We start from the raw sequence: 26,364 nt of genomic DNA on the forward strand, positions 1-26,364 counted from the left end.
ACAATATCACAGTAGAGAACTGGCAGGGTAGCTTAAGTTCAACTATCTTTCATGGTGGCCAACTGGCCTACAGGCAACTCCAATCACAGGAGTACAGGCTTCTCCATGGTAGCATCCTCTGTTTACCCTGCCATCTCTCTACAAATTCCTTTCAGGTTTCTTTAGAGTCTGGAGTGCCTGATGCTGCTTTTTCCTCCGCTGTGGTCCTAATGGACCACTTAGAATGAGAGGAAAAGTCCCTTTCAACCTCCTGTTATCACCATTGTCATTTAATTGATCAGGTTAAGAGATGATCATGTAACCACGAACTCTCTAGGACCAGTTCCAACTGACCCCATCTTATCAACAGAAGATTAAAGTTGTTTTTCAGGGGCAAACCCCCCCCCCCCCAAAATGCAAGTCACGTAGCCAAAGCATACACAGAGGAGAAAATCTTGACTTGAAATAACACCCGGAACTAAAGATTCTCCCCCGTACAGAATCAAAGGACTGGGACGTGACCAGAACTTGAAAGTCAGACTCTCATCAGAAGCGAGGGGTCCATTGTCTAGGAAGATCCAGTGTTAAAGCCCCTTTCAGTTCTTAGCATAAATGTTTAAAGCCCTTCAATCAAATCCTGCCCTGACAGGGCTTCCACATGCCAGCCTGTTCCCTCTAACCTCTTAAATTTTGCCCCAAGCCCTGGATGGCAGAGACAGATTGGAGAGCCTTGCCTCCTGTCTCCTTTCTGATTGACCTCGCAATAAAGCCTTTTCTTTTCTCAAAAACCAGTGGTGTAATTATTAGCTTTTTATGCACGTTGGGCAGATAACCCCCTTTGTGTGTGATAATAGACCGGATTCCACTGAGAAGTTGTTCTCACCTCCAGGTGCAGATGTGAGTGGTTTTTTCCCCAGTGACAAATAAAATGGCAAGGAATAGGGTATATTGGAGCATATGAGGAAGTCATTTGGTGTAAATCTAATTTGGATGGACTTTGTTTTTCCAAAAGGGCCTGACATGGCCGTTGAGCACACATTGTATATCTGCTTAAGCATTTGCTGTGTCCCAAAGACAAGAACAGATGCCCTTAAGATAAAGATGCAACTTCCCCCACATTGGCATTTCCTTAAGGATAAGCATCTTTACCTAGGCTAGGAATTGATTGTTGTGCCCATCCTGTGACCACCCAGCTTGAGACAACAGACTGTGTCCACCAAGATGGCAGACCTACTACCTGCTGTGTCCATCAATCGCTGTGCCAACAGAGCAGTCTCATAACTATTGTAAAAGAGACATTTCAATCATATGTGAAACATGCCCTTTGAGGGTATATAACCACTCTGTATAACCCACTTCTTTGGTGCCCTTCCTTCCTTGGGGAAGGAAGGCCCCAGACTGTATGGTCCTCACATTTAGCTCAGAATAAAGTCATCCCAATTTTCATTTATAGATTGGTTACGGATTATTTTCGTCAACACCAGTATGAACTCAGAATTCGTCAGAACAAGGTGTGCTCTCATGAGGTGCAGTCATGGATGGTGGAGGGTCTACACTGACTCAAGTTGAGCGTGCTCTTTGTATAAACTGAGTTACAAAATCTCCTGGGAGAATGTCCCCAAATGCTTATAGCCTGAGGCAGTCTCCCCCCTCTCACTAAGGGCACTTCATCCAGCCCTTGCTACACTTCCTGAAGGGGACTCTGGCTCCAGACTTTGGAGAATAACACTTCCAAGGAAGACAGTGGTCTGTGTGAGGAGGCACCCAGGGCTGGCTAGTCCTCTCGGACAATGGGCAGCTATGGGCTTCCTTTGTCTAAACTCCTACTTTTCCATTGGCCAGTCCCTACACTAATACCACACTGCCCTAATTACAATAGATTTGTAATCAATCCTACTCTCTGGTATTGTTGGTCCTACTGCCTTTTCTCAGGAAAATTGGTAATTCTTAGCCCTTTATACATCCACAAATATTTTACAATATTCTTGCCATGTTGAGATTTTCTTTGGAATTGCATTGAATCTATAAATTCTTCTTCTTTTTTTTTTTTTTTTTGAGGAAGATTAGCTCTGAGCTAACTGCTGCCAGTCCTCTTCTTTTTGCTGAGGAAGACTGGCCTTGAGTTAGCATTGTGCCCATCTTTCTCTCCTTTATATGTGGGACGCCTACCACAGCATGGCGTGCCAAGCGGTGCCATGTCCACACCGGGGATCCGAACCAGCGAACCCCGGGCCACCAAAGAGCAGAACGTGCAAACTTAACCGCTGTGCCACCGGGCCAACCCTGAATCTATAAATTCTTTTGGAGAAACTTGATACACTTAAAATATCGACTCTTCTGACCTGTAAACGTATTATATCTTCCCATCTATTAGATCTTCTGCAATGTCTCTCATTAAAGTTTCATAATTTTCCCTGAACAAGTCTTGCACATATTTTGGTGGGCTTATTCCTAGGACCTCACTTTTTTATGCTATTGTGGATTTTTTAAATTTCAATTTTGGTTTCTTACAGGAATGTAGAAATAAAATTGATTTTTTATGTTGATTTTATATCTGGCAACTGTGCTAAGTTATAATTATTTAAGGTTTTTAAATACATACAATCATAGCATCTGCAAATAATGCCAGTTTTGTTTCTTCCTTTCCAATCTTTTACCTTTTACTTAATTTTTTTCCTTTTTATAGATGGCCGGCATGACTTCAAGGACAACATTAAATAGAAGTGATGATTGCAGGCATCTACATCTTGTTCCAATCTCAAAGGAAAGCTTTGTTGCTCGCTACAGGGTTTTTGTAAATAGCTTTTATCAGATTAAGGAAATGTCATTCTATTCTTAGTTTGCTAGGCGTTTTCATGAATAGATATTTAATGTCATCGAATGCTTTTTCTGAGTGTATTGAAATGGTCATATGATTTTTCACCTTTAATTTATGAATGTGATGGATTACATTGATTGATTTTTTTTTTTTTTTTTGAGGAAGATTAGCCCTGAGCTAATATCTGCTGCCAATCCTCCTCTTTTTTTGCTAAGGAAGATTGCCCCTGAGCTAACATCCATGCCCATCTTCCCCTACTTTGTGTGTGGGACGTCTACCACAGCATGGCTTGCCAAGCAGTGTGTAGGTCCACACCTGGGATCCAGACCAGCAAACCCCGGGCCGCTGAAGCAGAACGTGTGAACTTAACTGCTGCACCACCAGGCCTGCCCCTGATTGAAATTTTTAATGCTTAAACTAAAGGTATCTTATTAGTTGCATTTACACATCTGAAATTCCTCTTGGTTACTATGGGAACAGCTTCCTCAAATTTCAGATTAAATTTTTTTAAATGTACATGTCAGAGGAGGGGCTCTTATACTGAAAACCAAATCTCTTTACTGAAACCTGCAGCCAATCTTTCCCCACAGTTGCCTGAACAGCAGTGTACAGATGAATGCTCCACTATTTCAACAATCCACTTTAGTTGTTTCTTTTAAAACTGTGCCATAAAATTCCAAATCAAAAGAGAAAACAGGAGCCGTTTACAGTTCGGTTGGAAAGTAGAGCTTATTTCACTTTGTTTCAATATCTTCTAAGACATATTTGGCAGAGTTTCCATAAATCTCAGCAAGTTAATTCCACCTACCAAAAATTCAAAGGGAAATCCACTTTTTGAGTTAAAGGGTTTCTTAGCTTTTCTTTATGGGTCGGCCCTTTGTAATTTTTTTAAAGAATGATTATAGGGGCTGGCCCCGTGGCCGAGTGGTTGAGTTCGCACGCTCCGCTGCAGGCGGCCCAGTGTTTCGTTGGTTCGAATCCTGGGCGCGGACATGGCACTGCTCATCGAGCCATGCTGAGGCAGCGTCCCACATACCACAACTAGAAGAACCCCACAACGAAGAATATACAACTATGTACCAGGGGCTTTGGGGAGAAAAAGGAAAAAAAAAAAAAAAAAAAAAGAATGATTATAATAATTTCTAGCAACTACCATAGCTTTTTTCCTCCCTCATTTGAAAAAAAATCTCAAGTGCATATTGTTTCTTTAGTTTAAGTAAGCAGATTTTTTGAAAGCAGAGATTAACCATCTGGCTGCTTAGGTGAATTGGCAGAAATCCCGCCTCTCATTCTTCCATCCAGCAACCACACCCAGCAACTATTCCAGGCCACTGAAACAGCCTGAATCTCGCCAGCTCTTTAAGGACTTTGTATATTTCAACAGCTTTGAGTGTGTGAAGGGATAAGCAAAATGTGGTATATACACACAATGCATACAATGGACTATTATTCAGCTTTAAAAAGGAAGGAAAGAGGGGTGGGGAATTGCATGGAGGTGGTCCAAAGGTAGAAACTTCTACTTACAAATGCGTACTGGGGATGTAATGTACAACATGATGACTATATATATATATATATAGTTAACACTGCTGTATGGTTTATTTGAAAGTTGCTAAGAGAGTAGATCCTAAAAGTTTTCATCACAAGAAAAAAAAATTTTTTGGTAACTATATGAGGTGATGGATGTTCACCAAACTTATTGTGGTAATCACTTCACAAGTCACTATACTGCATACCTGAAACTTTTATAGTGTTGTATACCAATTATATCCCAAATTGAAAAGAATTAAATTAAGTTAAATTAAAAAAGGAAGGAAAGTCTGCTACGTGCTATAACATGGGTGGACCCTGAGGACCTTATGCTAAGTGAAATAAGCCAGACACAAAAAGACAAATATTTTGTGATTCCACTTCTACAAGATATATGGACTAATCAAATTCTCTGAGACAGGAAGCGAAATGGTGGTTGTCACGGGCTGGTGGGGGCGGGGGGGGGGGGGTGGGAAATGGAGTGTTGTTGTTTAACTAATATAGAGCTTCAGTTTTGCAAGATGAGAAAGTTCCAGAGATTGGTTGCATGACAATGTGAATATACTTAACACTTCTGAACTGACACTTAGAAATGGTTAAGATGGTAAATTTTGTTATGTGTGTTTTACCACAATTAAAAGTAAAAATAAAACACTTAGAGTCTATAGGTGTAACAGTGCATCTGGCTGTTAGTTAACAAATCAGGTGTTTGGGGTTTTTTTTCCTTTGTGGCATCATCAGTTTTTTTTTGTTTTTTGGGGGGTATTTTTTGGTGAGGAAGATTGGCCCTGAGCTAACATCTGTAGCCAATCTCCTTCTTTTTGCTTGAAGAAGATTGCCCCTGAGCTAACATCTGTGCCAATCTTCCTCTATTTTTTGTATGTGGGATGCTGCCACAGCATGGCTTGATGAGTGATGTGTAGGTCTGCACCTGGGATCCAAACCCGCAAACCCTGGGCTGCTGAAGTGGAGCATGTGAACTTAACCACTACGCCACCAGGCCAACCCCATCAGTGTTTTTTTAAAGACACTAATCAATCTAAACAATGACAACTGCACTTACAGCTTAGGGTATAACAGCACAAGAACTCCTTTAGTGGTAGGAGTGCCACTCCTAAAGACGAGGCTTTGAGCTCTGAGCTGAGTGTAAGCTTTAATGGACTCTTTGGGGCAGTTGGAGCTGTGTTTCTCTAAGGGACGAATCAGATGGTCATGATCCATCTTCGAAGTCCTTTTCTGCTGGTATCCACATCTCAAACAGCTACCTCAGCCTGGAAAGATCCTCTAATTATATTTGGGGTGAAATCCTTATGGCCTGGAGTGTCCACGAATGTAATAATTTTGTTTCCTATATTTTCATCTCAATATGCATCATTACTTCCTTTTCCCTGTCTTTGCCAGTGTCGTCTGAGACTGTGCATATGGAACAAAGATTTGTCTTTTTCTTTTTTGTTAAAGATTGGCACCTGAGCTAACAACTGTTGCCAATCTTCTTTTTTTTTTCCTGCTTTATCTCCCCAACCCCCCTCCCCCCCCAGGTACATAGTTGTATATCTTAGTTGCAGGTCCTTCTAGTTGTGGGATGTGGGACGCCGCCTCAACGTGGCCTGACGAGCGGTGCCATGTCCGAGTCCAGGATCTGAACCCTGGGCCGCCGCAGAGGAGCGGGCGAACTTAACCACTCAGCCATGGAGCCGGCCCCAAGATTTCTCTTTGTAAACTGCTGTTCATACCAATGCATAGTTCTTTTGTTTCTATTACCCAGAAGAAGCAAATGGTCCATCAGTGACACCACCAACCAGACCGGTGACCACCAGGCTGAGGAGCTGCTCTTCCTCCTACACGTCCTCGAGTTCTGCAGTAGCAAACAACTCCCGGATCTTAGTGGTTTGGAGCAACAGGGCTTATTCTTGCTCATGTTAAATTTTTGGCTGCAGAATTCACATTTTCTTCATTCTGAAACACAGACAGGTAAAGCAGCCCCTATCTAGGACATCCGACTCCTGTCACTGAGGAATCAATGGCAGAACCTCACAAGGGTTCCTAAAGCTTCTGCTTGAAAACGGCACATGTCACTTTTACTTAAGTTTTGTTGGCTAAAGCAAGTCTTTTGACCGAGGCTGATGTCCATGGAGAGTAGAAGTGTAATTCTCTCATAAGAAATGGCAACAAGTAATTGAAAGCAATGATATAGCGTATTAGTGTTATGTTTAAGGCATTTTGTTTTGTTTTGCTTTGTTTACTTTTTGGTGAAGAAGATTGGCCATGAGCTAACGTCTGTTGCCAATCTTCTTTTTTTCTCCTCCCCAAAGCCCTAGTACATAGTTGTACATCCTAGTTGTAAGTCCCTCTAGATTTTCTATGTGGGATGACACAACTACAGTATGGCTTGATGAGTGGTGTGTAGGTCTGGAGCCCAGGATCCAAACCCACAAACCCCAGGCCAAAGTGGAATGCGTGAACTTAACCACTGCACCAGCAGGTCGGCCCCCTAAGCTTTTTGATTCAATGTTTATGGGCAAGATTGGCCTGTAACTTTTCTTCCTCAAAGTGTCCTTCCCAGGTTTTTGTATCAAGGTTATGCTGTCCTCGTAAAGTGATGTGGAAAGTGTTCCCTCTTCATTAGTTCTCTGGAAACATTTGGATAAGATTGGAATTGTGTCTTCCTTGGGTGTCGGTGGAACTCACTAGTGGCAGTCAATCTGCCATCTTGCTTCTGTTGGGTGGGTCCAGCAGCTGCGCTCATGGTGGTTTCCTGCTACAGTGGCTCTTTCACTTCCTGTGGTGGCGCTCCCTCCGGACAAACAATGGCATGCTCTAACACCCGAGTATCAGATACGAAATTGTTGCTTCTTCTGGTCATATGATCCTAATAATTGCCCTTGTTAAAATCCAGCCCGTTTCCAATTCCAACCAAGGGAGAAGCTCATGATAGCTTTTCAGTTATTACCAAACTACTAACATTTAATGTTAACTCCTCCCAAAGTAACGGTCTTGCCAGGTCAGTGAGATTCTCAAGGGAAGCTCCACCCAGGAGGTTTTGGTTTCAGCAGGAGGCTGTGGAGAGGTTCTCTCTGCCCCTCACATACTGTTCCTCTTGCTCCAGCTTATTCCTCTGCTGTTTGTGAATCTGTTAAGATTTATATTTATTCCTCAGTCTGCTTGAAGTGATGCGTAATTGTAGGCCATTGTAGACAAATGGGAATTTTTCACCTCTGGAGAAGTAAAACTTTGGAATGGTCCTTGTACTCTGTTACATGCCTTACTTTGTGCTGTAGCTATCCAAAAAAAGTGTATTACTCTTCAAAAATCTTCTAGTGACTCTCCACGTGAAAACGCTCTAGCTCTTTGCTGCCTGAGTGTGGTTCCTGAACCAGCAGCACGCACTACCCAGGAGCTTGTTAGAAACGCAAAATAACCTGGCCCCTCCCAGAGCTGGGAATCAGAATCTGCATTTCAGCAAGACCCCCATCTTGGATCTGTGGGCACCGAAAATTTAAGAAGCACTGCTCTGGCTGATGCCGTGTACCTCTCCCGGGCCACGCTGCTGCTTTTGTCCTCCCCGATCCATGCATTTCCTCTGGTGGTCCTGTCTGTCAAATTCAGAAAAGGACCCCAGGAGACTGGTGTCAGGAAAAATTGAAATTGTACTTTGTGTTTAAAAAAAAAATTCCCGTAAGCACTATTTATTTTAGAAACTCTTTTAGGGACTGGCCCTGTGGTCTAGTGGTTAAGTTGGCACTCTATGCTTCAGTGGCCCAGGGTTTTGCCCGTTCAAATCCTGGGCACAGACATGGCGCCGCTCATCAAGCCATGCTGAGGTGGTGTCCCACATGCCACAACTAGAAGGACCCACAACTGAAAATATACAGCTATGTACCGGGGGGCTTTGGGAGAAAAAGGAAAAAAAATAATTCTTTTATTGTGAAATATAACACACACATAAAAGTGCATAAAATATAAATGTAAAGTACAATGACTAATTCTAATGTGAACATCCATTTAACTACCACCCAGATTAAAAAATAGAGCTTAACCAGCACCCTAAAGGCAGCCCCTCACCCATACAAGACTTCTTTCCAGAATACACGCCTCTTTCTATCCCTAGACATAACCACGATCCTGAATTTTATGTTAATTATTTGCTTGTTTTCCTTTTAGTTTTACCACATATGTATATGTCTCTAAACAACAGTTTAGTTTGGCTGGCTTTTTCAACTTTATAAATGGAATTATTTGCATCTTGCTTCATGCATTTGATTTGTAAGATTCATTTGTGGTGTTGTAGTTCATTCATTTGCATAGCTGAATAATTTTCCATCCCGTGAATATGTTACAATATATTTATCTCTTCTGCTGTTATAGGACAATAGAGTTGTTGAGGTTATTATAAAAATGCTGCTATGTTGGTTTTATACAAATATTCTGGTGAATATGTGCATAAAGCCTCTAAGGAAATTATCTCAAATTATTTTGCTCACTTACCTCTAAAAGACTTGGAAAAAGTATGCATTCTCTCACACATTTTTTTTTAAATAGACTTTATTTTTAATTTTTGAGGAAGATTAGCCCTGAGCTAACTACTGCCAATCCTCCTCTATTTTTTTGCTGAGGAAGGCTGACCCTGAGCTAACATCCATGCCATCTTCCTCTACTTTATACGTGGGATGCTACCACAGCATGACTTTTGCCAAGCGGTGCCGTGTCTGCACCCGGGATCCAAACTGGCAAACCCTGGGCCACAGAGAAGCAAAACGTGCAAACTTAACCGCTGCACCACTGGGCCGGCCCCTAGACTTTATTTTTTAGAGTAGCTTTAGGTTCACAGCAAAACCAAATAGAAAGTACAGAGTTCCCATATACTCCCTCCCCCTACACTTGTACAACCTCCCTCGCTATGAACATCCCCACCAGAGTGGCACATTTGTTACAATTGATGAATCTATGCTGACACATCTTTATCACCCAAAGCTCATAGTTTACATTAGAGTTCATGCCTGCTGTTACACTGTCTATGGGTTTTGACAAATGCGAACTGACATGTTTCCACCATTATAGTATACAGAATAGTTTCACTATCCTAAAAATTGTCACACATTTTTAAGTTATCTAAAATTTTCATTGTAAGTTAAACAGTTGCAAAGGATTTGATTTCTTGAGTATTATAAACACTGACCTTTTAAAATGAAACTATTATAACACTCTTCTCTAATACCATCTAGTTACTAGTAATCTAAATAACATTGTGATTTTTTCAGTTTTTATTTTGAAATAATTTCAGATTTACAGAAAAGTTGCAAGAATGGTACAAGGAATCTCATATAACTTTCACTTAGATTCCTCAAATATTAGCATTTTATCACATTTGCTTTATCTATCTATCCCTAAATACTTTAGTGTATGTTTACTAAAAACAAGGACATTCTCTTCCATAACCACAATCAGTATCATAATCAAGAAATTAATACTGATATGATGCTAAATGGCTATATTTAAATTTTCCAACTGTCCTAATAATATTCATTATAAGCAAAGAAAATCTAGGACCATGCATAACATTCAGTTGTCATGTCTCGGGTCTTTATTCCAGAACAATTCCTCAGTCTTTCCTTATCCTTTATGATCTTGACATTTTTGAAGAGTACAATCCAGTTACTTTGTGGAATATCCTTTAATTTGAGTTTGTTTGATGTTTTCTCATAATTAACTAAGTTTATGCATTTTTTAGGCAGGAATATCAGATAAGTGATGTTGTGTTCTTCTCAGTGCATCATATCAGAAGACATATGATATCTGTTGTCTTTTTACTGATGATGTTAACTTTGATCACAAATTTCTCCACTACAAAGATAAAAAAATAAAAATATAATTTTATTGATATGCTAAGAAAGGAGAGAAATGAAATCATATAAAATGCTCAATAAAACCACAAAAGACAGAAAAAGAGTGGAAGACAAAGATAGGAACAAAGAACAAGGACAACAAATAGAAAACAGTAACAAATATGGTAGATATTAATCCAACTATATCAATAATCTCTTTAAATGTCAATGGTCTAAACACACCAATTAAAAGATAGAGATTGTCAGAGTGGATTGAAAAAACCAAGACCCAACTATGTTTCTACAAGAAACTTACTTTAACTTTTCTTAGTATATAATACTTTCATTTTAGCAAGAGAGAAAGAGTATGGAAACTTTTGAAGGAGATTAGAAGTTATATCCCATACTCTAACTTGATTTACCCCAACTGGAGGGGCTTAAGAAACCCACTTTAAATATAAAGATGCATAGAGACTAAAGGTAAAGGGATAGAGAAAGATATACCATGCTAACACTAACCAAAAGAAAGTTGGAGTAGCTTTATTAATTTCAGACACAGCAGACTTCAGAGCAAGGAAAACTATCAGGCATAAAGAGGGGCATTACATAATGATAAAAGTGTCAGTTCTCCACCAAGACATAACAGCCCTTAACGTGTATGCATCTAGCAACAGAACATCAAAATACACGAGGCAAAAACTGATAAAACTGCAAAGAGAAAAAAATGAATCCACTCTCATAGTTGGAGACTTCAATACTCCTCTATTAGAAATGGACAGATCCAGCAAGCAAATCAGTAAGGACATAGTTGAACTCAACAGCACCATCGATCAACTGCATATAATTGACATCTATAGACTATTTCAAGCAACAATAACAGAAAACTCATTCTTCTCAAGTCCACATGGAGCAAGACAGACCACATTCTGGGCCATAAAAACACAACTTAACAAATTAAAGAGACTGGAAATCATACAATGTCTGCTCTCAGACAATGGAATTAAACTAGAAATCAATAACAGAAAGATAGCTGGAAAATCCCCAAATACTTGGAGATTAAAGTTACTATTTTTCCTTTCACAATCAATCAGTGTTCTGTGGGGAGAATCTTTAAGACTATGTTAATTCCACCAGCCAGTTTTAGTATCCATCAATGATTCTTGCCTGAATCAATTATTACTATTATGGTTGCCAGATAGTAATTTCCTAGTTTTAACATCCTTCTACATTTATTAGTTGACATTCTACTGTAAGGAAGAGCTTTTTCTTCTCCCTTGTTTATTTACTTACGTATAACTCATGGGTTCCTATTTTACTCGATGGGTTATACTCCATAGTCTCATTATTTATTTTGATGCTCAAATTGTCCCAGATTTGGCCAGAGGGAACCACTTCAATCTTGCTGCTGTGTCCTTTTGACATGTCGCCAAAATTCTTTGAGTACTTCTTTAATTTCTGTCACAACAAGATCTTCCAAGCTTATGTGTACTTTCCCAACCCCAGCCTTCAAGCCCTGGTTTCTTTTAGTGTGGATCAAAAACCAAGATCTGGGCTCTAGATGAGCCCATTGCTACTGAGGTGTTAGTCTTTCTAGCCCCTTTCGGTGGACTGAGCTGGAAAGTATGTATATACACATATACAAACGTGCACAAACCATGAATTCATATTAATATTTCCCATTCTAATCCAATTCCACAAGGTTCATTTTAGCCTTTCTTCTTTCTATATTTGTACTTTCTTCTCCAACGGTGAGAAATCTGACTTATATGTTCAGTCCTGGAATACACAGAAAAACAGTTTCAAAATCTGTAGCCCATACCAGAAGTACTCAAAAACAAACCAGATCTCAATATTAAGCAGATTTCAATATTTGTTTCCTTGACTGAAGAGTGGGTACTCAAAATTCTGTGTTAGAAGTTATTTGAATTAGCTCTTTTTTCCCCTTCTGTGTGATGTTTTTCACGTAAAATAGATATAGTTTCATTGGTTTCTTTGTACTCCATTGTAGGTTTCCCCCATTCTTGGTGTTCTGTTTGTTTTTGTTTTTAGTATATAAACATCAGCATGATTCTAAAATTCAGAACTGGCAAGAGGTCTATGCAACAAAGTGTCTCGCTCTCTGTACCTCACTTCCACCCCCACATTCTTTCCACCTTCATCCTTCCCACTCAGTGTGGGTCACTGGTCTCATTTATTTTTGATGTCTCCATTCTGTGCCGCTTTTGTGCAAGTCAAGAGATAACGTGCATATTTTCGTATTCTCTCTTCTTTCTCACACAAAAAGTGGCATATTGTAGACACTCTTTTTCACTTTTCTTTTTTTCACTCAACAATATATACCAGCACTCATTCCATAACTGTTCACATGGATTCTTTCTAGAGTTGCATAGATCTCATTTGTGTGGATATACCATCATTTATTCAATCACTTTGTAAGTATGACATTTCGGTTGCTTCCACTATTTTGCAATTACAGACAGAGCTGCAGTGATTAAACTTGTACATAAGTATTTTTGTATTCTTGGAGGCATATCTTCTAAAAGTGGGCTAGATGGACCAAGAGATAAATGCGTATGCAGTTTTGATAAACATTGCTAAAGTCCCCTCCATAAGGGTTGTACCAATTTGCATCCCCACCAGCAGTGTACATATGTCTGTTTTCCCACAGCCTCACCAACAGAATGTGTCATGATTGTTAATTTTTACCAATCGATGGGTAAGAAATGTCTCAGAGTAGAGTTACTTTGCATTTTCTCTTGTTATCAGTGAAGTTCAACATCTTTTCATATGTTTAAGGCCATTTTTATTCCTTTCTTGTGAACTATTTATGTCTTTTGCTCATATTTCTAACAGGTTTAATCTTATTTCCTTCAATTCTTTTTCAGAAAAAAATGCATATTTCTTTAAAAGATGTTAATAATAACTATCACTTAAATCAATATTTCTTCTTTGATTTATCTTCATTTCATTTTAGATGAAAATATACATAAAATTTCAAATTTAGCAGATCTTTCTTATAAAGTTAAAACAGTTATTTCCGACTTAAATCTATCAAACATTTTCTTATCAAAAAGCCGCTTTTAGATGGTTAGGAAAAAACATTTGGAAAGGAGTGATCGCTGACAAACTCATGCTGTGCAGTGGCAAAGTTCTTCAGTGCAAACTGTAGAACCACTCATTCTTTCAAAATAATAGTATATTTAATATATGTACTAGAGAGAGAGACACGTAAAAAAGAAAAACCACACACACACACATACACTGCCTTAATAGCAATTTTCTATTCTTGTCTTTGATTACAAAAAACTTCAAAAGAAAACCTGTAGACTTAACACATCCCATTTGCCAAGGTCTTTTGTGTCTTCTTTACAAGCTGACTTGCTAATTTCCCCCAATATTGTGAGTGCCCTCTGCCAACTCTGCTGTCAAACTCGGGCAGCGTCCTGACACCATAGTCTAAGGTTTTTAAATGTTCTAATATTTTGGCAAAGAATACTGCAAATGACATAGTACAAGTACTTGTAGAAAGCTACCAAGGCAACTGGCAATTTTGACAACATGATTTTTGTTTGTTCTTTTAAATGCTTATGCTCACACACACAGGTCAAAACTGTGACTACTTCAATCCATAAATCTACCGGAGTTGATCTGCATTAATTTCATCTATATGTGGTACTTTGCTACCACCAGATGCTACAACATTTCCACTTAAAACTCTGGTTTATCTATCACAACTAAAATACAAATTGACTTGCTTAAGCAGACAGTACATAAGCTAGAGCTATCTTGTCAGGTTCTCAAATCCATATTTTGAAACCACAGGGATAATAATAAGAAGGACACGTACAGAGTAAATCAAAGAATTACGTATTTAATTGATCTTAAAAATTACTCATTTTTGATTCCTTGGATGAGTCACCGAAAGCATAGGCAACAAAAACCAAAATAAACAGGTGGGACAACATTAAACTAAAGAGCTTCTGCACGGCCAAGGAAACAGTCAAGAAACTGAAAAGACAGCCTCCAGAATGGGAGAAAATATTCACAAACCATTTATCTGATAAGGGACTAATATCCAAAATATATAAAGAACTCAACTCAATAGCAAAAAAGAACATAATCCAACTTAAAAAATGGGCAAATTATCTGAATAGACATTTTTCCAGAGAAGACATACAAATGGCCAATAGGTATATGGAAAAGTGCTCAACGTCACTAATTATCAGGGAAATGCGAATCAAAACCACAATGAGAAAACCTCACACTGTTAGGAAGGCTTTTATCAAAAAGACAAAAGATAACAAATATTGGCAAGGATGTGAAGAAAAGGGAATCCTTATACACTGCTGGTGCGAATGTAAATTGGTACAGCCATTATGGAAAACAGTATGGAGGTTTCTCCAAAAATTAAAAATTGCACTACCATACGATTCAGCAATCCTACTCCTGGGTATATATCTGAAGGAATTGAAATCAGTCTCTTTGTGTGTGTGTGTATGTGTGTGTGTGTGTGTGAGGAAGATCGGCCCTGAGCTAACATCTGTGCCAATCTTCCTCTATTTTATGTGGGATGGCACCCCAGCTGATGAGTGGTACTAGGTCCCCACCAGGTGTTTGCGCCACCAAAGCCCAGCATGCAAACTTAACCACTACACCACTGGGGGAACTCCTGAAATCAGTATCTGGAAAATATCTACACATCCATGTTTATTGTAGCTTTATTCACAATAGCCAAGACATGGAAACAACCTAAGTGTCTGTCAGCAGACGAATGGTTAAAGAACACATACTACATTTTCATATATATATATATACACACACGTGTGTTATGTGTGAAATCTAAAAAAACTAAACTTGTAAAAACAGAGAACAGAATGGTGGTTACCAGGGGTTGGTGGATGGGGAAATTAAGGAGATGTTGTCTAAAGGTACAAACTTATAATTAGTAGATAAGTTCTTGATATCTAATACACAACATAATGATTATAGTCAACAATATGTATTATAAATTTCAAAGTTGCTAAGAGACTAAATCTTAACTGTTCTCAACATGAAAAAGAAACGACAGATATATGGCATGATAAAGGTGTTAACTAACATATTGCAATATATATATATATATCAAACCAACATGTTGTATAGCTTAAACTTACACCAAGTTATATGTCAATTATCTCAACTAAAAAATAACAAATAAATACCAAACTGTCAAAAAAAATTACTGATTGCCTGCAAAAGTAATCTAGCACTATTTAATTAGAGAGGTTTTAGAGTATGTTTTAATTACTGATAGAGGTTGTGCCGCCTCATATCTTTTCTGTTTTAGTGTCTTCCAGTCTGTTTTTTCATGTTTATTTTTCCATGTGAATTTTAGTATCAACTTGTTGACATTTTGGAGGGATCACAATTAAATTTATAAACGAACTTAGAGAGAACTGACATTATGTTGAATCATCCTATCCAAAAATAAAGGACATCTTTCCATTAGCTTATGTCTGCTTTTGTATGTTTCAGGAGCGTTTTCAGGTTTTACTCCTATAGACTTTACACATCTCTTGTTAAGTTTATTTCTCAGTGTCTTATCTTCTTTGTTGATATTGTAAATGGGTTTTTTTCTTTATTGTCATATCCACCAGCTTGTTATTGTTTATATACCTGATGGGTATTAATTTCTGCTTGTTAATTTTGAACCCTGCTATCTTACTGAATTCCTTTGCTGAATGAGTTAGTTTTGTTATTAATTTTCTACAGTTTTCTAGGAATACTAAGATATCATCTGAAAATAAAGATAGTTTTACTTTTTTTCCCAATTCTTGCACCACTGATTGATTTCTCTTGTCTAATTGCATAGGCTAATACCTTCAATATTAGCCTATGTTAATAGTAATGGAGATAATGACTTTCCTTGCCTTATTCCTGAACTTAGTGGAAATGTCTTTGGTGTCTCTCCATTAGGTAAGATGCTGATTTTAGAATTAAACTACATATAATTTATCACATTAAGAAACTATCTATCAAAACTTCCACTTCTGGCTATAATGGAGGAAGTGTAACTAGATATGACCTCTTTCCACAAACAACTAGAAAATTGGAGAGAATATATTTTGCAATTGTTTTCAGTCAATGACATAGACAGCATGAGATTGTGATTCCTAGGAGAAAGAAAACAAAACTTGTTTGTTCCAGCTTTCTACCTGTAAGGAGGGCAAAGCATGATAGTCTTGCTGAGTTGAGAAGGAAGAAAAGACAGAGGCAGATGAAATTTATAGGACAAAGTACTGAAGAGGAGGGGGGTCCTCAGGCAGAGCTCTAGAGGACTGCTTCTCAACTGTTTTTTTATTATTATCATCTTTTAGCCCCACCAAAAAATCCTTTTTCCTTAATTGCCCTAATGAAGGAGACATTTTTCCTAATTGTCCCCCCACTGAAATTTTAATACCATAGATATACTGTACATCTGTTATGTACTGCACGTAAATCTGTCCTTTATACATAAAAAGAGTAAGATTTTTTCATTCCCCTCTAAACCAATTTTTGCCCCTTGGGGGCGATATTACCCCTGTTGAGAATGTATTCCTTAGAATAAAGTCTACTGTAGATCCACCCTAAAATAGCTTAAAATAAATCTTAGAAAGATTGTGGTGATTCACAGATCATTTTTTTACTTTCCAGAACAAAACTCCAGCTTCTTTAAAAGAATATAGCAAAATCCAGGTACTCAACAATGTACTGTTCATGCTAATCAAATTTAGGCATATGAAGAAGCAGGAAAATGTGGCTCATAATCAGGAGAAAAATTAGTCAATAGAAATAAATCTAGACATGGCAGAAATGATGGAATTAACAAAGACTTTACAAAGAGGTATTATAAACATTATGAAGATGTTCAAGGATTTAAAGGAAAATATTAACACAATGAGGAAGGAAATTCTTGCCTCATAATTTATTTCCTTGAGTTTGAAAATTCTGCTTTATTGACGACTTGTTTTGTACGTTGTTTTTGAGAAGTCTGATGTTATTCTGATTCTATTGTCTTGTATGTTATTTGATCTTTTTTGCTTGAAGGGCTTCATGTTTTTTGTTTATCTTTAAAGCATAATAGTTTTACTAGGATATGTCTTGGAGTTGATCATTCCAAGTCAATTCTCCATGGCCTATTTAATTTGTAGAATCAGATATTTTTAAATTCCAGGCATTTTTCTTGGATTATAATTTTATTTATTTATTTATTTATTTTTCTGCTTTATCTCCCCAACCCACCCCCCCCCACACACACACACAGTAGTATACCTTAGTTGCAGGTCCTTCTAGTTGTGGGATGTGGGACACCGCCTCAATGTGGCCTGACGAGTGGTGCCATGTCCGTGCCCAGGATCTGAACCCTGGGCCACCTCAGCGGAGTGCACGAACCTAATGACTCAGCCATGGAGCCGGCCCCTTGGATTATAATTTTAAACATTAATTCCATTCAATTGTTTTATTTATTCTTCCTCAGGGATTCTAATTGTACATACACTATTACTTTCTTTGCTTATCTTCCATTTCAACTACTTTCTCTCTGACCCTTTTTACTTCTGAAGAGACTAACAACTCACCAAACTGGTATAGAGATTACTTCAAAGTGAAAACATCTGAGCTACAGCAGATGCAGAAAGAAATGTTATCTGAACAAAACAGAGCTTTAAGAGAGAAAGCTGCCACAAAGCTCACCTCCAGGGAGGTCTCCAGTCATGGAGGCACTGACCTTGGGTGCCAGGACATTTCCAAAAAAGTTATGTGAACAAGGCTCATCAGAACCTTCCATCCTTTGAAGTCCTATCCCCACCACTCCCTTATGAGACTGGTACGTAAACCTCATCCCTAGCTGATCAGGGATCTAATCTCTCTATAGGGTATTTCTGCATGCACAATAAATTTTTCTCCTGTTATTCTGTCTATTGCCAGTTAATTCTCAGGCCCCTGACCAGTCAGACCTAAGTTGGCAGAGGAGAAGCTTTTCCTTCCAATGCCTTTCTCCATTTCACTTTCATCCTCTTAGTTTATCCTGTCTTTCTTCGATGGCCCTTATTACATTTCCATTTGAGGTTGTTCTTCCTTGGGTCCCTTATAATTTAGTCTTCATTTCTGAAATGATTTTGTCTTTTTCTTCTTTTCTGAGTTCAATTCTTTTCATTGATTTCTTTGAAGGTGTGTGTGTCCATTTCTGTTTTTAATTTTTGTGTTTCTATTTCAAAGTGATTTTTCGTATTCCCAAAAGCTTGTTTAAAGACAATCAATTCAGATTGGTTTCTTCTACTTCATGTTTGTTTTTCTTTGGGGGGTAAGAGGGAGAGATGTGGAAATGTTTGTCACCTGAGCTATCTCAATTCTCATTTTTTATTTGCTCATAGATGCTTAGTATCAATTTAATATATCTTTATCTATTCATTTTTTGGATTGAGGGTGGTTCCTAAGATTCTTAGTTCAGTGGTAGCTGCTTCTGTCAGCATAGTGAAGTACAGTGTTTTAAATGCAACAGTTCTCAAAGTGTGGTTCAGGGACCCCAAAGGATCCTCAAAACTTTTCAGGTAGCTGCAAAGTCAAAACCGTTTTAATAATAATACAAATATGTCATTTTCCTTTTACACTCTGATTCTCTCACAAGTGTGTGGAGTTTTCCAGAAGCTACATGAAGAGATATGGCAACAGACTGAATGCAGAATACAGATATGAGAATCTAGTTGTCTTCTCTTAAGCCAGACATTAAAGAGGTTTTTTTTAGTGTAAAATAATGCCACTCTTCTCATGAGATTTTTTGTTTTGAAAAATATAGTTGTTTTTCATAAAATATTAGTTATATTAACATATTATAGGTTTATTATTGTTGCTTTTAAATTAATTTTTAAGATGTTTTTAGATTATCAGTTTTAATATCAAATATAGTAAATATTGGTATTTACACAATACAAAATACAAATACAAAAAGTCTTCACAGTACTCCAAAATTTTTTTTAGAACTTTTAATTAGCTTTATTTTAGTGAATAGATATGGATAATTTGTAACTGACTCATTTGTTTGTATGCAAGTTGACTTTGCTAATGTTCCCAGAAGCATTTGTTTCTCTAAGCAGTTTACCAGCTTCAACATCTTTTTATTTTATTGAGGTAATAATAGTTTATAACATGGTGAAATTTCAGTTGTACATTATTATATATCAGTCACCATACATATGTGCCCCTTTACCCCTTTTGCCCACCCCTCAACTCCCTTCCCCTCTGGGAACAACTAATCTGTTCTCTTTGTCCATGTGTTTGTCTATCTTCCACATATGAGTGAAATTGTACAGTGTTTATCTTCCTCTGTCTGGCTTATTTGCTTAACATGATACCCTCAAGGTCCATCCACGTTGTTGCAAATGGCTGAGCAGTATTCCATTGTATATACATATACCACATCCGCTTTATCCATTCATCAGTTGTTGGGCACTTGGTTTGCTTCCACTTCTTAGCTATTGTGAATAATGCTGCAATGAATATAGGGGTGAATAAGTCTCTTTGAACTGTTGATTTCAAGTTCTTTGGATAAATATCGAGTAGGGATAGCTGGGTCATATGGTATTTCTATTTTCAATTTTTTGAGAAATCTCCATACTGTTTTCCATAGTGGCTATGCCAGTTTGCATTCCCACCAGCAATACATGAGGGTTCCCTTTTATCCACATCCTTTCTGACATTTGTTGTTTTTTGTCTGGTAATTATAGTCATTCTGACAGGTGTAAGGTGATATCCCATTGTAGTTCTGATTTGCATTTCCCTAATAATTCTGACTGGGATTGCATTGAATCTGTAGATTGTTTTAGGTAGTATGGATATTTTAACTATGTTTATTCTTCCAATCCATGTGCATGGAATATCTATTTATTTCTTTATGTCATCGTCAATTTCTTTAATAATGTCTTATAGTTTTCATTGCATAAGTCTTTCACCTCCTTGGTTAAATTTATTCCTAGATATTTTATTATTTTTGTTGTGATTGTAAATGGCATTGCATTCTTGAGTTCTCTTTCTGTTAGGTTGTCATTAGAGTATAGAAATGCAACTATTTTTTTGCTGTAGCTGTTGATTATTTCTAATGGTTTCCTGCTGAATTCTTTAGGGTTTTCTATATACAGAATCATGTTGTTTGCAAACAGTAAAAGTTTCACTTCTTCCTTATCAATTTGGATATCTTTTATTTCTTTCTCTTGCCTAACTGCTCTGGCCAAAACCTCCAGTACTATGTTGAATAAGAGTGGACACCCTTGTCTTGTTCTTGTTCTCAGAGGGATGGCTTTCAGTTTTTCACCATTGAATATGATGTTGGCTATGGGTTTGTCATAAATGGCCTTTATTATGTTAAGATACTTTCCTTCCATACCCATTTTATTGAGAGTTGTTATCATAAATGGATGTTGGATCTTGTCAAGTGCTTTCTCTGCATCTTTTGAGATGATCAGGTGATTTTTATTCCTGTTTTTGTTAATGTGGTCTATCACATTGATTGAATTGCAGATATTGAACCATCCCTGTGTCCCTGGCATAAATCTTACTTGATCATGGTGTACAATCCTTTTAATGTATTGCTGTATTTGGTTTGCCTTTTTTTTTTTTTTTTTTTGCTGAGGAAGATTTGCCCTTATCTAACATCTGTTGCCAATCCTCTTCTTTTTGTCTTTTTTTGCTTGAGGAAGATTAGTCCTGAGCTAAAATCTGTGCCAATCTTTCTCTATTCTTTTGTATGCAGGACACTGCTACAGCATGGCTGGTAAGTGGAGTAGGTCCATGCCCAGAATCTGGACCCTTGAACCTGGAGCTGCTGAAATGGGGCACACATAACTTTAGCCACTTGGCCACGGAGCCAGGTCCAGTTTGTCAAATATTTTTTTTGAGGAAGATTGGCCCTGAGCTAACATCTATGTCCACCCTCCTCTATTTTATATGTGGGGCTCCTGCCACAGTATGGCTTGATAAGCAATGCATAGGTCTGCACCTGGGTGATACAAACTGGTGAACCATGGGCCACTGAAGGAGAGAGTGTGAACTTAACAGCTGTGCCACTGGGCCAGTTTGTCACCAGTGTGTCAATATTTTGTCAAGGATTTTTGCATCTATGTTCATCAATGATATTGGTCTGCAATTTTCCTTCTTTGTGTTGTCCTTATGTAGCTTTGGGATCAGGGTTATGTTGGCTTCATAAAATGAGTTAGGAAGCATTCCACCTTCTTCAATTTTTTGGAATAGTTTGAGAAGGATAGGTATTAAATCTTATTTGAATGTTTGGTAGAATTTTCCAGAGAAGCCATCTGGCCCTGGACTTTTATTTTGGGGGAGACTTTTGATTACTGTTTCAATCTCTTTACTTGTGATTGCTCTATTTAGATTCTTTGTTTCTTCTTGATTCAGTTTTGGGAGGTTGTAAGAGTCTAAGAATTTGTCCAGTTCTTCTTGATTGTCCAATTGGTGTCACATAGTTTTTAATAGTGTTCTCTTATAATCCTTTGTATTTCTGTGGTATCTGTTGTAATTTCTCCTCTTTCATTTATAATTTTATTTATTTGAGACTTCTCTTTTTTCTTAGTGAGTCTGGCTTAAGGTTTGTCAATTTTGTTTATCTTCTCAAATAACCAGCTCTTAATTTCATTGATCCTTTCTACTGCTTTTTTGGTTACTATTTCATTTATTTCTGCTCTAATTTTTATTATTTCCCTCCTTCTGCTGACTTTGGGCTTTGTTTGTTCTTCTTTTCCTAATTCTGTTAAGTTCAGTTTAAGATTATTTGAGATTTTTCTTATTTGTTAAGGTGGGCCTGTATTCCTATGAATTTCCCTCTTAGGACTGCTTTTGCTGCATCCCATATGAGTGGGTATGATGTATTTTCATTTTCATTTGTCTCCAGATGTTTTCTTATTTCTCCTTTAATTTCTTCATTGATCCATTTGTTGTTCATTAGCATGTTGTTTAGTCTCCACATATTTGTCACTTTCCCAGCTTTTTTCTTGTAGTTGATTTCTAGTTTCATAACATTATGGTCAGAAAAGATACTTGATATGATTTCAATCTTCTTAAATTTATTGAGGTTTGCCTTGTTTCCCAACATATGGTCTATCTATGAGAATGCTCCATGCGCACTTGAGAAGAATGTGTATTTTCCTGTTCTTGAATGGAGTGTTCTATATATGTATATATATCTATTAAGTCCATCTAGTCTAGTGTTTCATTTAAGGCCACTATTTCCTTGTTGACTTTCTGTCTGGATGATTTATCCATTGATGTAAGCAGGGTGTTAAGGTCCCCTACTATTACTGTGTTGTTATTAATTTCTCCCTTTAGGTCTGTTAATAGTTACTTTATGTACTTTGGTGTTCCTATGTTAGGTGCATATCTATTCATCAGTGTTTTGTCCTCTTGGTGGAATGTCCTTTTATCATTATATACTGCCCCCTTTGTCTTTCACTGTCTTTCTTATCTTAAAGTCTGCCTTGTCTGATATAAGTATTGCAATACCTGCTTTCTTTTGTTTGCCATTTGACTGGAATATCATCTTCCATCCCTTCATTCTGAGCCTGTGTTTATCTTTAGAGCTGAGATGTGTCTCCTGGAGGCAGCGTGTTGTTGGGTATTGTTTTTTAATCCACCTAGCCACTCTGTCTCTTTTGATTGGAGAACTCAATCCATTTACATTTAGAGTGATCATTGATATATGAGGGCTTAATGTGCCATTTTATCTCTTGTTTTCTAGTTGTTTTGTATTTCCCTTGTTTCTTGTCCCATGTATTTTGCTCTGCCAATTCAGTTTGGTGATTTTCTATGACGGTTTTCTCAATTGTTTCTTTATTTATCATTTGTGTCTCTGTTCTGATTTTTTGTTTAGTGGTTACCATGATGTTTGTATACAAGATCTCATAGATGAGGTGGTCCATTTTCTGATAGCTTCTTATCTCCTTAGCCTAAGCAGTTTCCATCCCTTTCCCCTTCCCCGTCTAAGTTATTGCAGTCACAATCTCCAGCATTTCTGTTTGGATTTTTTTTAGAGTTTCAATCTCTTTCGTGAAGAATTCCCTCTGCTCATTACTTTTATTCCTGAGTTGTCTTATAACTCTTTGAGTTTCTTTATGATAACTATCTTGAGTTCTCTGTCACTTAGACTGTAAATTTCTGTGACTTCAAGACTGATTTCTGGACACCTGTCATTTTCCTTCTGGTCTGGTGTGTTAGTGTATTTCTTCACGCTGTTTGATGGGTTGGACCTTTGCTGGTGCACAGTGGTAGTGTCTGGTCACAGATTCCACCTGCCACCACTTGGGGGTGGGGGGCAGGAGCTGTGTTTTCTGAGCCTGCCATGCCTGCTGGCACTTATGCCTATCTGTTGGAAGCTGTGCTAACAAGGCCTATCTGCATTTGCCCACTGGCCGTTGCTGCTTCATGCACGCAGGTGCAGGCACTCTTCCACAGATCCCCTGTCTTGGCCAACTGGCTGAGCTGATGTGCCAGGCGAGATGGGGAGGGGGCACTTTGTTTTCTGCCCATGCTCCCACTCTGCACTCACTGGTGGCCTGCCTGGGCTGCTCACCTTGGTGGGGGTACCCCCAGTGTGACTGAGCCAGCTCAGTGCGCAGTGTTCCTGCAGAGGGCTGTCTTTTCCTCCATTTCCTCTCAGAGTTGTGTGCTAGCCCCTGTTTGAGGTCCTCAGCCTCAGATTCCTGCCCCTGGGGAGAGGGAGCAGGTAAATTAACCTCATTCCACTGCTTCCTGGGGGATCCAGTACTCCACCTTCAGAGTGTAGCTGCATGGATCTCTCAGATGTCCATTGTGTTGTGCAGATATCTTCTGTTGGTTAATGAATGTCCTTTTCATTGTACCTTAGTGGGGAGAGATTAAGGGAACAGCTCACTCCACCATGATGCTGATGTCACTCTCCAGGGTACTCAAATTTTAAGAGTATAACAAAGTCCTGAGACCAAAAAGTTTGAAAAGTACTTTAGTGGATGTCTGTGTGTGTGTGTGTGTGTGTGTGATAGGAGTTTTTTATTCTGCAATTTTTTTGGTTCTGTTTTGTGTTGCATGGTCCTACATTTTTCTCTTTTGACTATTTTCTTCTTCACCATCTAATCTCCAAAGGATACCTCTCCCTTCTTTTTTTGTACTCTGTTCCCCTGGGAGCATCACTTTTCTCAGATTTCTCCCCTAGTCCTGCAAGGCCTTTTTACATCTCTTCCTGTGGTCAGTGCTCTGATCTACAAGGATTCTTTTTCAGGATTTTTTCACTTGGCAGTGATTTTAGATCAATCTTTGACCTGCTGTTATCTGCCCCCCTTCTCTTCTATAGCTTTTCCAAGGCTACCCTTGTTCTCCACAAAGGTTTGCAATAGGATCGTGAAAGCTCTCACTGGGATTTGGTGTTTATTTTTCTACTTACAGGCAATTTGAAGTGTCGGCATTCTCTGTCATCTAGTTATGCTGAGAGTATAGGTTTTGTCTTAGTTTTTTCTTATTCTATATCAGGAGTCAGCAAAATTTTTATTAAAGGGCCAGATAGTAAATATTTTAGGCTTGCAAGCCATATTATTTCTGTCACAACTACTCAACTCTGTCATTGCAGCATGACAGCAGCCATAAAGACAATGCTTAAACAAATGAATTTAGCTCTGTTCCAGTAAATCGGTTTTTTTACAATTTTTTTTTAAAGATTGGCACTTGAGCTAACAGCTGTTGCCAACCTTCTTTTTTTTTCCTTCTTCTTCTTCTCCCCAAAGCCCCCCAGTACATAGTTGTACATTCTAGTTGTGAGTGCCTCTGGTTGTGGCATGTGGGATGCCACCTCAACATGGCCTGATGAGCTGTGCCATGTCCGTGCCCAGGATCCCAACCTGCAAGACCCTGGGCCGCTGAAGCGGAGCACACAAACTTAATCACTCGGCCACTGGCCCGGCCCCTGTTCCGGTAAATCTTTATTTACAAAAACAGTTGCCCAGCCCATAGTACATAATTTTATGACCCCTCTTTTATGTTGCTGTTTGGATTGTGAAGAGGTTCAGATTTAGGCAGCCACTATTAGCCTTAGCAACTCAGAAGTTCTTATTTATTTGTAGGAGCTCTTTATATACGCAAAATGAAATATGGGTCTCTTTGTGGTAGACACAGAGACGCACCATTCAGATGCCCCTTCAAGAAGAACTTGTTTTCCAGCTAGAGGGAATGCGTTAGGCAAACAGCCTCCAGCTGTCAGCTGTTTCAGACTCTGCCACATCTGCAGAGAGCTGTCTGCCCAAGGTCAGACACTTCCCAGTGCAATCCACATCTACAAATGGGGGGTCGGGGAGAGGGGTGGTGATGCAGGATCTAAAGATCCAGCTATTTTGGCCTAACATTGAACACTTTGATGTGCAATATTTGCTCCTGAGATCCCGGCTGGCTTTGTAGGACTTGCATCATAGTTCAAGGTCTTCCTCTGCCCGGTCCTCCTCCTTCCTCTCACAACTGTTGATCCCTAGTAAACTTCCTGCACTTCAAATTCCATCTCAGCATCTGCTTCCGGAAGATTCAATCTGTGACACCCTTGTTGGTAATACAGATTGCAAATATCTTCTGAGACTTATAATTGGTTATGTTACAATTTTCCCCAACATAGTCCCACCTTACTGCTGTCACTTCCTTAGCTTAGACTATTCTCCTCCTTCTTTGAAGCTTTAACACCTGGCTTATGGTCACTCTCTGCATCACTACTCCTGTGGTACTTCCTGGTAATTTCAGTATGCATAGAGATGTCCCTTCTAATGCCTTGGCCTCTCAGTTCCTTGGCATCCTCTCCTCTGGGGGTCTATTCATCCATCTACCTCAGCCATTCATTCCCATGGTCATACCCTAGATTTTGTCATTACAAATGATTACAACCTCTTTGTAATCCCAATTGCATACACCCCACTCTCCAATCACCTCCTCCTATGTTTCCAGCTCACAGCTTCTAATACTCCAAATCCAGCAATCCTTTGGTCTCACCATTACCTACAGTCCATTAATCCTACCACCTTTTCATTGTCCCAGAGCCCCACATCTACTTCCTTCCTTCCTGTTATGGACTGAATTGTGTCCCTCCAAAATTCATATGTTGACGTCCTAACCTCCAATGTGACTGTATTTGGAGACAGACCCTTTAAGGAGATAATTAAGACTAAATGAGATCATAAGGGTGGGAACCTA

At 38.5% G+C, this 26,364-nt stretch overlaps 1 long non-coding RNA gene across 12 annotated transcripts in view; it reads right to left on the reverse strand.

Annotated features, from left to right (window-relative positions):
- Nucleotides 1-8,218: 8,218 nt before the first annotated feature.
- Nucleotides 8,219-26,364, reverse strand: part of LOC138920407 (uncharacterized) — a 36,968-nt gene continuing 18,822 nt past the window's right edge. For all 12 annotated transcript variants that reach the window (XR_011431543.1, XR_011431558.1, XR_011431546.1 and 9 more), the window contains 2 exons: nt 11,440-11,925; nt 8,219-10,168 (listed from right to left, as the gene is read on the reverse strand). This is a non-coding gene — a long non-coding RNA (uncharacterized lncRNA). The remainder of the gene's footprint in view (nt 10,169-11,439; nt 11,926-26,364) is intronic.

This window comes from Equus caballus, chromosome 2, assembly GCF_041296265.1.
Source record: "Equus caballus isolate H_3958 breed thoroughbred chromosome 2, TB-T2T, whole genome shotgun sequence".
NCBI classification, from domain to species: domain Eukaryota; kingdom Metazoa; phylum Chordata; class Mammalia; order Perissodactyla; family Equidae; genus Equus; species Equus caballus.